At 41.9% G+C, this 14,933-nt stretch overlaps 1 long non-coding RNA gene across 1 annotated transcript in view; it reads right to left on the reverse strand.

Moving 5' to 3' along the window:
* Positions 1–2,340: 2,340 nt before the first annotated feature.
* Positions 2,341–14,933, reverse strand: part of LOC116895668 — a 31,442-nt gene continuing 18,849 nt past the window's right edge. Inside the window, exons 3-4 of the long non-coding RNA XR_004387299.1 lie at positions 6,171–6,297; positions 2,341–2,902 (exon numbers count right to left, since the gene is read on the reverse strand). This is a non-coding gene — a long non-coding RNA (uncharacterized LOC116895668). The remainder of the gene's footprint in view (positions 2,903–6,170; positions 6,298–14,933) is intronic.

Raw genomic sequence — 14,933 nt, forward strand, 5'->3', positions numbered from 1 at the left:
ACAACCGCAGGCAGGTGGAGAGACTTCAGAAGTTGATCTTTTGCTGTTACTTGTCTTAGACATTGAGCAAAGTGCTAGCAGCTGTATCCTTCCAGACAGCTTCCTCTTGGTTCCACTTTGCCCAACTCTCCTTCCACCCTTAAATAACCCTCTCTCACCACTCTCTGGTTTCCCTGAGCTGCATGGTATCTTGCCTGGTTTGGCACTGTGGACATTTAGGAAGCTACTTTGACCCATTAGACTTTACCATACGTACTCTGTGTGTGAATTTTCAAAGTGATGAATGCGAACATTTTCCAATGTTGGCTGCTTTTCTCCAGTTTCACAGTAGAACTTTCAATCAAGTACCTGCAGTCGGTTCTGAGAACGCTCATTTGCCCCGCTTTGCTCACCTACTCGCAGATTTGCAATACCACGATTCCCTGCTTACCGCCTCCAATTGGTGAACTTGGGGATACTTTGTCTTTTAATTTTAATGCAGCCATTGTTCTTTTATTTTTAACCTACAGTCACTTTTGAGATGCTGATTGGCACTTATAAAGAGATTTAGAAATATTAAAAAATGTTACTTATGTTGTCCCTCAAATCTCCTCCTAATTTCCTAAGTGATCTTTAACATTTTTATCTGCGATGACACCTTACACTTATAAATGTGAATGTTTTATACTATTTCATCCTCAGAAATTATTTTCATTTTTCCCTGGCTGAGATTACAATAATTTTAATCTTCAAAATTGTTATGTTTTAGAAGATATGGTAACAGATTCACCTAATTCCAGTACACAGGAAGGCTGAGCCTTCGAGGCTAGCCTGGATTATACACAGGGAGACCTGGCTCTGAAGAGGAAAGTCACAGGAACACCAGCAGACAGCTAATAATGAAGTTAACCCTCTTCCCAACTTTCTTTCTAACCTTATCAGTTAGCAGGTAGGCACTGACTACTGAAGCTGCTTTTTAAATCCCTATTTAGGAAATAGAGCACACCACCTTTTAATCCCTAGCAGCTGAGAAAGGAGACTTAAACTCTCTTTAAGAGAAAAGAGGAAAGGTCAAGCAAAATAATGGAGAAAAATAGCTCAAGATCATAGAAGATTATAAATGACTGGCAGAAGAAAACATTTCAGAGGTTAAAAAATCTGAAGGAGCATAAATAAAATGAAGAAAAATGATATACTCAAAATTCATATTACTTAAGAGAAAGCAGCTACAAGTTAATAATGGGACACTAATTAAAAAGAAATTTAAAATATTGAGGAATGAGCAAACCCTTGATTCATGGAGACGCAGAGGCAATGATAACATTTTGAAATCTATACATCCTATATACTAGTGAGGATATTTATAAAGATGGTGCTTAGTTTCTGAGTGAGCAAGGATCACTCAGCCCTGACAAACAAGCAAGAGTTGAAGGAAAGTAAAAGGGAAGGAAACACTGGCACTTCTATGAAGTCAGGTTTCCAAGGGCACAGGGTTGAAGGCATAGGAACCATTTTCAAAGTCAGTGCCATTCAGCTGGTGTGGATTCTGTTTTCAAACAACCACCAAGGTCAACTATGTTATTGTCAGAAGAAAGAACTACCAACATTGTGAACTTACCCTCATTTTCCTGGTCTCTTTGTTTCCCCAAATACAGTTCATGCGACTCTCAACTTTTTTTTTATCTTTATTAACGTGAGTACTTCTTATTTACATTTCGATTGTTATTCCCCTTCCTGGTTTCCAGGCCAACATCCCCCTAACCCCTTCCCGTCCCCTTCTGTTTGGGCTTCCCCTCCCCATCCTCCCCCCATTACCGCCCTCCCACAACAATCACGTTCACTAGGTGTTCAGTCTTGGCAGGACCAAGGGCTTCCCCTTCCACTGGTGCCCTTACTAGGCTATTCATTGCTACCTATGAGGTTGGAGCCCAGGGTCAGTCCATGTATAGTCTTTGGGTAGTGGCTTAGTCCCTGGAAGCTCTGGTTGGTTGGTATTGTTGTTCATATGGGGTCTCGAGCCCCTTCAAGCTCTTCCAGTCCTTTCTCTGATTCCTTCAACGGGGGGTCCCATTCTTAATTCAGTGGTTTGCTGCTGGGATTCGCCTATGTATTTGCTGTATTCTGGCTGTGTCTCTCAGGAGAGATCTACATCCGGTTCCTGTCAGCCTGCACTTCTTTGCTTCATCCATCTTATCTAGTTTGGTGGCTGTATATGTATGGGCCACATGTAGGGCAGGCTCTGAATGGGTTTTTCCTTCTGCCTCTGTTCTAAACTTTGCCTCCCTATTCCCTGCCAAGGGTATTCTTGTTCCCCTTTTAAATAAGGAGTGAAGCATTCACATTTTGGTCATCCTTCTTGAGTTTCATGTGTTCTGTGCATCTAGGGTAATTCAAGCATTTGGGCTAATAACCACTTATCAATGGTACACAAAATAATACCAGTTTATCACTAGTCTGTTGAAAATTTCTACTTGGAGTTCTGACAGCATAGTGTACCATCTCCCCTTGTCTTTCACCCAGGGTCTAAATCCTAAGGGCCAGCTGAGTCTGAGGGCATCACCCACTTCACATTCTCAAGGCCTTCTGTCTCTGTGGGTGTGTACGAATGAGCCCTTGATTCGACTCTTGTGATACTATGGGTGAGCGTCTTTGCTGTCTGCTTGCCTTTTCAGACTGTGTCACCTCTGCTGCTTGCAAGAATCTTTACTCCAGGGTAAGGGATCCATTTGGAGGCACTGGTGTGGAAGTGACTGTCTAGCAACTATTGAAATGTGCACATAATGACTCTGCTGCTCTCTTCTGGCATCCCAGAGCCACCTGGAAGCCTGTGCAAGCCTCCTTTTCCAACCTGTTGCCTCTGTCTCCTTTTCAGGCATTCACCTCTCCATGTAGTCTGAACCAGTTTTCCTCAAAAGTTGAATCTCTGGAAAATTTTGAGTTGAGACCAAAAATTAATTTAGGGAACCGTGTACTCAAACAAATTTAAAGGATGGGCCATCAAAAAGGGTGCCAGGTAGTAAATAACAAACCTTGAATAACGGTCTTAGAAGTATGTGTCTAGGTCACAGTTCCTCTCCCGACCGCCATCACCATACTCTACTCAGTCTCAAAATCAATTCAAATTCTCTATTTTTATTTTTAATGCTTTGAAAAGATAGTAGTTTTCTTTTGTCTTTCTTTTGAGTTAAAATGACAACAAGATCAGATTCTCACAGTGCTTAATTATGACTGCCTCTAGATAAACAACAATGGCCTTTGCTATTTCTGAGCTTCTGTTTGAGAACTTAGGAGGGCGGCTCTCCAAATGTGTTTAATTTTAAGAAGAAAGCATAAGCTTATACTTTTGATGAAAATGTGGTTTTCGTTATCTCCCTTTGATACTAAATAATCTTAAATTTTAGGACTTTCTTTTTATCTTGAATTGAGACCACATTAGGATGACGGTGAGGGGGTGGGCAGAGAGGCTTTTCTTTCAGTAACAAGTCCACAGATGTGAAATCAAAGCTGCGTCTACCAGATAACTTCTAACAATGTCACATTGTCGAGCTGTGCTCTCTTCTGTCCCCCCCCCCATCTTCAAAATAGAAAAGAATTAGGTGTTGCGCACTGACAACCAATTAAGAGGCCTTGGTGATCAATCTCCTGTGGGGGGAAAAATGGCCAAAAAGACATGGAGCACCATTTGTTGTTGTTTGGAGGCCACAAAAGTTCTAATCAAAATTGGAATGACTAACCTTTAAAACTGTCAACCCATACCATGTCCCTGACATATCTTTTTCAAATGAACAATCCCAGAGTCTAGGCCATGTAAATCTTTCTGATGATTAATTTAAACATTCAAAAATAATTATTATTTCTATTATTGTTGTCCTTGCTCAGCTCATGCTTAGGAGGTCACGTCGGTGAGAATTTACAGGTGTAGCTTCTGACATTCCTGGGGACACAATCTTACCGAAAACTCCCTGGTCCTCTGGTACTTACAACCTTTCTGCCCCCTCTTCCACAATGTTTCCTAAGCCTTAGAAATATGTTTTCTGTAGACATAGCCACTGGGACTGGCCTCCACAAGTCTGTATTTTGATCGAATATGGTTTTTCTGCCTTGCTCCCTGTCTGTTGTAAAGAGAAGCTTCATTGATGAGGAGTGAGAACTACACTTATCTGAAGATATAAGAACAAACATTTAGGATTGTTCTGCTTTAGTTAAGTGGCACTTGGAGATTTCCCTGCAAGATTTATGATTTCAGTAGCCCCAGGTAGTTGAATGTTTCTAGTACTGGGCCTGGTTTCCCTCTTGTTGAACAAGTCTTAAGTCCAACTATAGAAGTGTGGGTTACTAACAAGATATATGTGCCACTACTCTACCCTTAAGATTATTGTGTGAAACCCAGGAGTCCTCAGCCCTGTATGAAGAATTATAGGCAACTAAGGAATGTCAAGAACTTGGGAAACAGTCTTCCCTAAGGAAGAGTCCATCAATTGGCTATGCAATCCCAAGTGGTCAGCCTGGAACCGTACCTACAAGTCACAATGTACAGCGTGAGCAAGGTGTACTTACGTGTTAAGAAATGTATGTGTATATACGTGTAAGTATGTCACAACAATTAATGAAAAGAGGGCATGACTTTGAATGGGTGGGTTTGGAAGGAGGTAAGAAAAGGAGAAAAGGGAAGAAGGAAATGATGTCAGTATAATTTCAAAAATTAAAAGAAATATTTTTAAAATAAAAACAATTGTTATTAAGATATTTAACTGACTTTATCCATCTTTCTTCAAAGAGAACTATATATAAGCCATATACCACAACTATCATATCCTAATATATGTTGCAAAAAGAAAAGGAGATGATAACTGTTTGAAGTGTGTCTCCATCCACTTCTACAAATTACCCTCAATATCCTAATTTAACTTCAAGTGCAAAATTCATGTTACTTACTTAACACAAAATGTATGCACTATGTGAAAACTTGTTATGCTATGTTCTCCTTGGCAATAGGACAAAGGGGGGGGTAAGGCTATAATGATTGTATAGAATATAATTAAGTAACTAAACAAGAGAAACAAAGACTGAAACAGCATCAGGAATGGGGGTGGTGGGGGGGAGAAGAACTTAAAAGAAAGGTAAACAATTAGGCTTCCAAATAACTACATTGGTGGTGGTGGTTTTGAGTTTTTGGTTTTGTGTTTTTTTTTTTTTTTTACCACTCCTTTCCAAAAGAAAGTTAAAATATATCTATCCCAACCAGGAATAACCAGTTATGTAATTCAGTACTCTTAGCATAATATACTAACCATGGCCATGAGAAAGAGCAGACAGAGGGAGAGGCCCGTGGGCACCTGCAGTAAATGAAAACCTCGGATTCCAGAAGGATCCCTGCACACAAGGGGAATGTTCCAGGCTCTTCCCCGAAACAGTCTCCTCTTTGTGCTCTTAGTAATTTTCATAAAGCAACACGAATGTGCAATGATGAGTTGGGCCCATCAGGCATTTTAGCTTCCAAAACAGCGTCCAGCGCTGACGTTAGTAATTTAGAACGGTTGCTCATTTCGAAGCAAAAGGTGGCTCTTCTCTCAGAGGCCAGCGTTTACTAACTATATTCCTTTCTAGATTCCTAGCTCAATCTCCTTTCCAGGGGCAGAGGTCTCAGCCACTTTCCCATGGGTCTTACCCACCACAACATGGGATTCATTTGTCAGTGACCATGATGTTGAAAACATACCCACTGTCAACATCTATGCTGTCATCTTCTACAGAGCTGGGGTCACAAAAACTAAGTGGATTAGGGTTTGGTTTTTTCTGTTTTTTTTAAAATGACAGACAATCTTTCCCCTACACAGCTTTTGCTCAACAGTCTTTTCCTTTCTTTCTAACTATTGTCTTCTTCATTTTCTACCTCTGTCTACCTCTGCCATTCTCCTTCCACATTGGAATTAATATAAATTACAGTAGACACTCTTCCCTACATTTCTCCCTAGACCTTGAAGGGTAATGAAGGAGAATATATATATATATGTATATATATATATATATCCACATATGCACAGACACATACACACACATGTACACACATACACATGTACACACAGAGTGTGCATGCACATACATGATTGCATTCCTTACTTAAGCATGCTCACATACCCATGCTTGCACACTCACATGCACACATGCACATACATTGAGATGACACTTACCTAGAGACTGTGACTCACATGGCCCCAGCTCCCTGAAGGCAGAGATTCCTCTGTGTGGATGTTGTGGTGGTGGTGGTTGAAAGGAAAGATGACTTGGTTCTTAAACTGACCTTGAATAACTGATTATCTGTTGAAGAAAATATTAAGTTGGCCCTTTAATTCTTACTCCATGTAAAAATGAGTTCTGTATGAATTAAAGATTTATGAATCACAAATTTAAAAAGTAATAAATCTTTTTAAAGTGCCTTGCATACAATCCCATCAGCAAGGGAGACGGCCTTAACAAACTCAAAACCCAGACATGCAAAAGAAAGTGTAGGTATATTTAAATACCTAAAAATTTAAAATGTGTTTAGAAAAGGGATCACACTAAAGAAAATCTTTACAATATGTTTGACAGAGAAGGGGTTAATAAGCTTTTGATATAAAGAACTATTATAAATGAGCAACAATAAGGATGGGGACCACACAGACACCGTAAGAGTAAACACAGCCGGCAGAAAGCCGCCTATCGAAAGTGTTCAATCCAGTTGAAGCAACAATAACATAATGTATGTCCCTTAGACTGTCAAATAAGAGTCACAATAGATACTTTTGGCAGAGAAACAAGACAATTTTGAATATATTACTCCTGTAAGTGGGAACTGTGAGTCTTGGTTAGAAAACAATCTGGCAATATCTCGGAAAGTGAAGATATACTATAGGCTACGCCATTTCTCTTTCATAAATTTATTCCATAGAAATAATACCAATCTGTAAAAAAAGATGTCTTTGAAAAGTGTTTTAAATCATTCTAGTGGGAAAAATTAGTATTTATCAAATGAAAATAGGTTGAGTATATGTCATTATGGCTACATTAAAAGGAATGTGTTGGATGATATAAATAATCAATTAAACCCACTTGTGGTTTAACATGGAAACCAAGACTCAGAGAACTCATGTGATGGAGCCCTTTTAAATAAAGAAGAAGAAAAAAGTAGTGTGTAGATGGTTGTGTATTTGTAAAAATAATGGTTTTATTGGCATAATTCAACTCTTCAAAGCACATGATTCATCATGCTTTTTATTTTAACAAAAATTTTAATACTCTCATGGGAAACTACGAGAGGAAGCCTGGAACACTGAAAAGCTGCCACTCCATGCATAAGAGGGAGGAGACTTTCACTCTGTGAACACAGGCCATGTGAGATGAGCATTGGGTATGTGTGGTTATGGACACCATGCAAAGACACGTTCTGTGAAAGAGGTTAGAGAGCCAGGCAAGTGTGCTGTGTTTGCCATGGAACCTCTTACCTGAAGGGAACTAGGATGGTTTGCATATGCTTGGCCCAGGGAGTGGCACTATTAGAAGGTATGGCCTTGTTGGAAGAAGTGTGTCACTGTGGGGTGTGCTTGGAGACCCTCCTCATAGCTGCCTGAGGATGTTCAGTCTGTTCCTGACTTCTTTCGGATGAAGATGTAGAACTCAGCTCCTCCTGTGCCATGCCTGCCTGGATGCTGCCATGCCCCTGCCTTGATGATAATGGACTGAACCTCTGAACCTATAAGCTAGCCCCAATTAAATGTCGTCCTTTATAAAACTTGCACTGGTCATGATGTCTGTTCACAACAATAAAACCCTAACTAAGACAGGAACACTCCAATGAAGACAAGACATTGCTCAGAATTTGATTCCCAACTCATTCCAAGTAACTTCTACCTTCTGACATTCCTTTCTTTCATCTATAACTTGGCCCTAGATTGACAGGTATTTACCAGCTTGAGCAGATCACTGTCACACATGGCCCAATTCCAGGAGCAACCATCCCTTCTCCCAGGGCTACAAAGAGGGCTGCTGTAGCCTCCCGAGATCATCTGAGTACATTAGCAACTACTAAACCAATCACGATTTCTGTCTCTCTGTCTAAATATTCTACTGCCATCCCTTATTATGGAGGTCCAACTGCGAAAACTAATGCCACACAACAGGAGGCATCTGGTATCCCACTTTGGAACAAAGAAACCAGGCTTTGGAAATCAGGCTCAGTGGAAGGATAAGACTTATCCAGGCCCTCTGTTCCACTTTGGTAGTTCATGGAGGGTAACCAATTCTGTGACAAAGGCCATACCCCCAGCAACCCTTGTGTAAGGCTTGCTATAATAAAGAAAAGGAAGACAATGTAGATCACCCTTCCTTAATCTCTTTCCTACAAAGAGCAACAGTGATTTGTGACTCTCCTAATTTCCTGTTTGTCTTCATGGGGGCCAGCCATGGGAGGAAATGGAGACCAACTATCTCTTGCCTGACCACCTACTCTGGTCCCTAAGAGAGGCTGCCACTTGGGCTATGAAGAAGCCTCCATGCAAGCTACAAAATATGTAACATGTATTTAAAACAAAGGCCCTAAACTTTATTCCCGAACTGACCCCAAGCCCTACAGGGCTCACTCACTGAGTTAGAAAAGGATATAAACCATATAATGTGGGAGAAATGGAAGCAAAAGGTGTTCTTATGTATGGATGAGAGTCACGGAATGCGTAGCCGGCCATAATAAGGTGGCTAAGGCTCTGCAGGCAAGATGAGTAAGCTTTACCTGCTGCAAATGGTAAACGGAAGCCAGCATACTCAGTGGCAAGGCTTGGGGCAAGAAAAGCATTTGCTGTCAACTAATAAACTCCAGGCAGAGACTGAACTCTTTTACCTGGTGCACAACCAGATGCTGGAAGAATTAGAAAAGTGGGGAGAAAAACCATGTAGGGAAGACTGTGTGATTGATTTAAGAGATTGCACGCACACCTAAATGGAAGATCAATATGATTTAGAATAAAAGTACCACATTATGCTGAGTTAATCTTTGCTTGCCCACTAAACTACCAATGATGGAAAAAGGGCCACATCACAAACAAAAGTTCGTTACTATTATTCGCGTTATATCCAAATGGCTGCCCCCCACCACCCAGTCACCCTCTACAATCTCTATGCTCACCCCCATCTCCTTCTCCTCTGAGAGGGTGGAGTTCCCTGGGTATCCCCCACCCTGGTACATCAAGTCTCTGTAGGGCTATGCACATCCTTTCCCACTGAGGCCAGACGAGACAGCCCAGCTAGAAGATCATGTCCCATGTATAGGCAACAGCTTTTGGGGTAGCCCCACCTCCAGTTCTTCAGAACCCACATGAAGACCAAGCCGCACAGCTGCTACATATGTGTGTGGGGGGGAGGCAGGTCCAGCCCTTGTATGCTCTTTGGTTGGCATTTCAGTCTCTGAGAGCCCCAATGGTCCAGGTTACTTGACTCTGTTGCTCTTCCTGTGGACTTCCTATCCCCTTTGGGACCTGCAATCATTTCCCCAACTCTTCCATAAAAAATCCCCAAGCTCCATCCGTTGTTTGGCTGTGGGTCTTTGCATCTGTCTGAGTCAGCTGCTGAGTGAAACCTCTCAGGGGACAACATACTCCTGTCTGCGAGCATAACAGAGTATCATTATACCGTCAGGGATTTGGTGCTTGTCCGTGGGATGGGTCTCTATTGGACTGGTTAATGGTTAGCCATTCCCTCAGTCTCTGTTCCATCTCCCCTCCCTTTTGTTTCTTGTACACCAGATAAATTTTGGGTTGAAAGTTTTGTGGGTAGGTTAATGTCCCTATTACTCCACTGGGGTTCTTGTCTGGTTACTGGAGGTAGACACTTCAGGTTCCATATCCCCAATGCCGTAAGTCACAACTCAGGTCACCTCATTGATTCTTTGGCACCTCCCCTATCCCAGGTCTCTAGCACGTTCTTGAGATGCCCACCACCTCCCCACACATGGCAGTTGCAGATTCCATCCACTGTCATGGCCATCTGGCCATTTATTTCTCCTGTCCCTCCCCATACCTGATCCTGAACCACTCCCCCATTTCTCTCCTTATCCCCTCTCCCACCCTGTTCCCTCCCTCCATCTCCCTCCTATGAGATTTGGGGTCCATGTCAGAAAACCAAGGGAAATCTTTCTATCCACTCTAAGATTCCAAAGGCTATATGGTGTTAACTGTTGCAAAAGGCATGCTCTTAATGTTCTATTCTCCAGAGGAGAGAAAGCATAAGGAAGCTTCTAGAAATTATCTTAGCAACAAGTGATAGACTACTGCACAGTCTTAAACAGCACACAGAAAATGAATCCTCTCCCTGTGCTCCCAACCCTTTTCTTGGCCCACTTCCTCCTTACCTTGGTTAGATTTTATTTCTTGGCTAAACTAAGATGTTCTTGCTCCCCCGACATACCCCCTTTTTTTTCTTTTCAAACCACAGTGATCCATACATGAGCCAAACCCCTTAACTGGAGAACAATTTATAATAGGGTTTCTACCATTTTAAACAAAATAATTTCAGGGAGGGAAGGAAAAGTCAGGAGTTCAGAAGTTGATTCCTGAGGGTTGCACGCTGGTCTCCACCTCAGCACTGGCCTGCTGTGATTATCACATTACAGGGAAGATTTGTGCCAAGGCCAGAACAATGCTGCCCTGCTCCTGTTCATCCCCTGAACAGGCTCAGGAAAGCCTGCATAGAGCACAGAACAGTGTGACTCCACACTCTTTGGACACTGGCTCTTCTGAAGGACTGTGTTTCACCAGTGGGGAAGTTATTGAAATGTAAAAGGTTTGTTGCTTCAATGAAGAGAGGCCACAGAGCTTGGATAAGAGATCCTTAGACATATCATATGGTTCAGTTGGAGGCAATAGACTCTACCAGGAAGGCGCAAAGTGATTCGAAGTAAAACAAGATCCAACCAGCATAGTACAAAGGGATGAGTCACTGGGACATTGTGCACAAATCTGGCCTCTCACATCACAGGCAGGACTGCAGCTCCTGAAACCAAATTCCACTCCTGGGTTCCTTGTCAATTATCAGAGCCAAGGTTAAGGTGTCTAGTTCGCTGTCAATAACCCTAAATTGGCACATAGTCTCTGAGTGTGGTACCAGCAAAACTAGCTGGCAAGGGCCTCTGGGACAGAGCTTCTGGCCTTACTTGGTAGATCACACCAAAGAGAAAGGTTGAGCCACAAATTGTAAAAACTCTGGACATGTATAACATTCTGAGAGGGGGGGGAGAGAGAGAGAGAGAGAGAGAGAGAGAGAGAGAGAGAGAGAGAGAGAGAGAGAGAGAAAGAAGAAGAGGGGGGGGGGGGGGGGGGGGGGGGAGGGAGGGAGGGAGGGAGGGGGGGAGAGGGGGGGGGGGGGGGGGGGGGGGGAGGGGAGGAGAGGAGAGGAGGAGGAGAGGAGAGGAGGAGGAGAGGAGAGGAGGAGGAGAGGAGAGGAGAGAGAACCAAGTCAACTCTCTCCGGAAATCTGGAGATAGTGGAGGAATATTGGAGTATTGTGAATCTGGGTACCTTAAGTAGCCGCACTGAAGAAGGTGATGGATCCAATAGAAATGGAGTTACAGGTGGCTGTGAACTACCTAATGTAGATGCCTTGAACTGAACTCAGGTCTTCTAGAACAGCAAGTACCCTTAACCACCGAGCTCTCTCTCCAGCCCCATTAACTTATTTGGACAGTAAAAATGTTCTGCTCTTTCTTATGTATTACAGTGTGTGTGTGTGTGTGTGTGTGTGTGTGTGTGTGTGTGTGTGTGTGTGTGTGTGTGTGTGTGTGTGTGTGTGTTGACCCATTGACATACTCTTTTGACTGTTTATTCCATTTACATCAAATGTGGTTAGTGTTACAACCAAGACCACTTCAGCCAAATTGCTTTTCATTTTCTCTTTGCATATTTTCTTTCATCTTTTATTCTTCTGTTCCTTCTTCATTTGATTTAAGCACACGCTTTTATTATCTCTTACATTTTCCTTGCTTTTTTAGCTATATTTTCATATTGTTTTTAATGGTTACTCTGCGACTGAAAACAGCAATTCAAAACTTGTTACCTTTAAAGGTTTTCTCCCTCCCTCTGCCTTTTGTTACTATTGTCACATATTGCATTTCCATGTTTTAACCCTACAGTGAATATTCAATTGCTCTTTGTCTTTATAAAAAATGTACATCTGTGCTCCTCCACAGATGTGTCCTTCATGGTACCTTTCCTTCTTCCCAGGCGATGTATGCTGTGGAAGGAAAGGTTGTGGTTAATATGGACTTACTCCTGGCACCGTGACCTCAGTGTGGTGCTGCTGAGGTAGAAGAAACTTCAAGAGGTGGAGTCTAGGGGAAGGTGTTCAGGTTATTGGGAGCTGCCCTCAGAAGAAATAAAGGCACTTCTCCTAAGATCTTGACTAATTGTTAATTCCTAGGAGAATCAAGTTGTTACAAGAGAGGAAGCCTACTTCTTGAATTTCTCCATCTCTGGCTTCCTGCCTTTCATTCAGGAATCTCTCTCCCTCATCTGTTCCAGCCATGATGTCATTTGTTGGGTTATGACATAGCCAGAAGGGCATCCCCAATATCTAAAGAAATGGTGTCACCTGATGTTGGACTTTCAGCCTGTCAAACTGCAGGTTAAGTCAATACATACTCTCTTTCTTTCCGCAAAGTACCCAGTGTGTTAAAGGTTGTTATCTCAACAGAAAGTGGACAGTATAAAGCATCTACCTTTATCTAAAGGATTTCTTTTCACATCCCTGTAGAAAAGGCCTAATAGCAACAAACTGCCTTAGCCTTTGAAAAGGAGTCTCTATTTTCTTATTGAAAGCATTTCCATATAGAATTGAGAACAACAGATATTTGCAGTCAAATTGACTGGAAGAGAAGTTCTGAGAGGAAGATTTCCATGCGGGGAGCTCATCTCCTCAAATCAACACTTTTAAGAGGGTGGGGAACTGAGGAGAACTTGACCTGTGACACAGTCATCACCCCCCCACCCTCCAGCCCCCACCCCCCACCCCCGCTGTCACCTTCGAACTTCTACAGACTTGTTTCTATTGGCTTTTTTCTCTTAATCTCCTGACCACATTCCTATTACTGGCCTCAAACTGTGTCTCCAATGAGACTCCTATAGCCAAGACCAAGATATAATCCCATATGTACAGCTATCCAACACAAAACCAAACTCTAACAACACCTATACAAATTAAAATATTTATAGTCCTTGAACCGGCAAGTTTACTGTAAAAGCGGAAACAAGCAAACACTGTGTACACACACATGTCATCTGTAGTTTGTTTGTAATAATAAAAAGTTGGAAACAATTTAAATGTCCATCAATAAACCATTGGTTACATAACAAATGCTGTTTAACAAAAGCCTGCCAGCCCTGGCTGGCTGAGTGGAGAAAAGAGTAAACAGTTGCCATGACATATACTTTCTGGATTAACATTTCAAGTATTTCCTAAGACATTTTTTTATTAAAGTTAAAAATAAAATACAAATTTTATTGTTTCTGTTGAGGTAAGTGTGACATTCACTGAAGAAATACATTAGGGGAAAATAGGCCCCACTAGAAATAGAAATGGATAAAAAATGAAAGTACACAAGTTGCTTCAGACCACCCACAAACTTGCTGATGTCTCCCAGTTTACTGAGAGTAGGTATCTCTATTTCTCCCACATCTCTCACAGGATCACGTTCTGAGAGTTCTTGAGTCTCAAGTTGATTATGGGAATCTATTTATTAAATTTATCTTAGCCTAAGTATAAGGATAGAGGACTGTCTTTTATGTGCAACTGCCACACACACACACACGCACACACACACACACACACACACACACACACACACACACACACACACACACAGCATATTGAACTTCCACAGAATCATTTCTATTGGCTTCCTTCTCTTTCTCTCCACCCCACATCCCTATCACCTCACCTCAAACAGTGTCTCCACTGGGACTGCTCTAGCCAAGACCAAGACAAAATGAGGATACATTAAAGGGAACAAATATGAATAATAGGTAACAAATAAATGTTTGTTGAGCAAAATTTGAGGCTACTCCTAAGCCTACTATATCAGTCTTTGGTCAGTCCTTGCTCTCTATTATTGCTATGCCCCACCCACGGGGTGAGACTATGCCCATGAGTGGGAAGAACCATGGGAAGAACAAGCAGCAACCAGAGATTGTCAAGTAGATGCTGGCCATGGGGAAATAGCATGTGGTTTCCTCATGAATATGAAAGCATGGGAGAACTCCCTTCTTCATGAAAAGATAGTGGGAGTTTGCTGAACACAAAGAAAGCCAAGGAAAGAAACAGTACAGACCAGAAGCAAGTTCAACAACCCGAAGTTTATTCTTTTCCTCCACTCCTACATGATGATCAAACTTGGTGTGAATTATGTCATCCTTAGCCATGTATCTTGCTATTCTCTTAACTGTGCTTCTAAAACAGTAAATTCATGAAGCATGATGCATACAGTATCAACTCACATTCCACAATATACCCTAAAAATATGCTTACATTGTCTTTTATAAGAAATAGCAGCTTTCTTTAGTTAAATCATTTTGAGAATTTAATACATGAATACATGTATTATGTATCTACATCATTTCTACAGCCCCCTCTCTCTCGAGCTTCTCCTGTGCCCCTTCAGGCTCATGACCTTTCCTATAATCATTCTCCCTCTCCCTCTCCCTCTCCCTCTCCCTCACTGAGCCCATTTAGTGTGACCCCTCCTTACATGTGTCTAGGACTGACCACTTGAGATTGGATAACAGACGGCCTTGATCCTGGAAAATATTGATTCTCGTTTTCTCAGCAGTCACTGACTGCCAACAGAAAATGTCAGGGTGGGGCCTTATGAAACTTTTCTCCACTTTAGTGTATTGACAGGGGCTGTCAATACACTGGTCTTATTTAGGCAACCAAAT

This window comes from Rattus rattus, chromosome 3, assembly GCF_011064425.1.
Source record: "Rattus rattus isolate New Zealand chromosome 3, Rrattus_CSIRO_v1, whole genome shotgun sequence".
In the NCBI taxonomy this organism is placed as follows: Eukaryota; Metazoa; Chordata; class Mammalia; order Rodentia; family Muridae; genus Rattus; species Rattus rattus.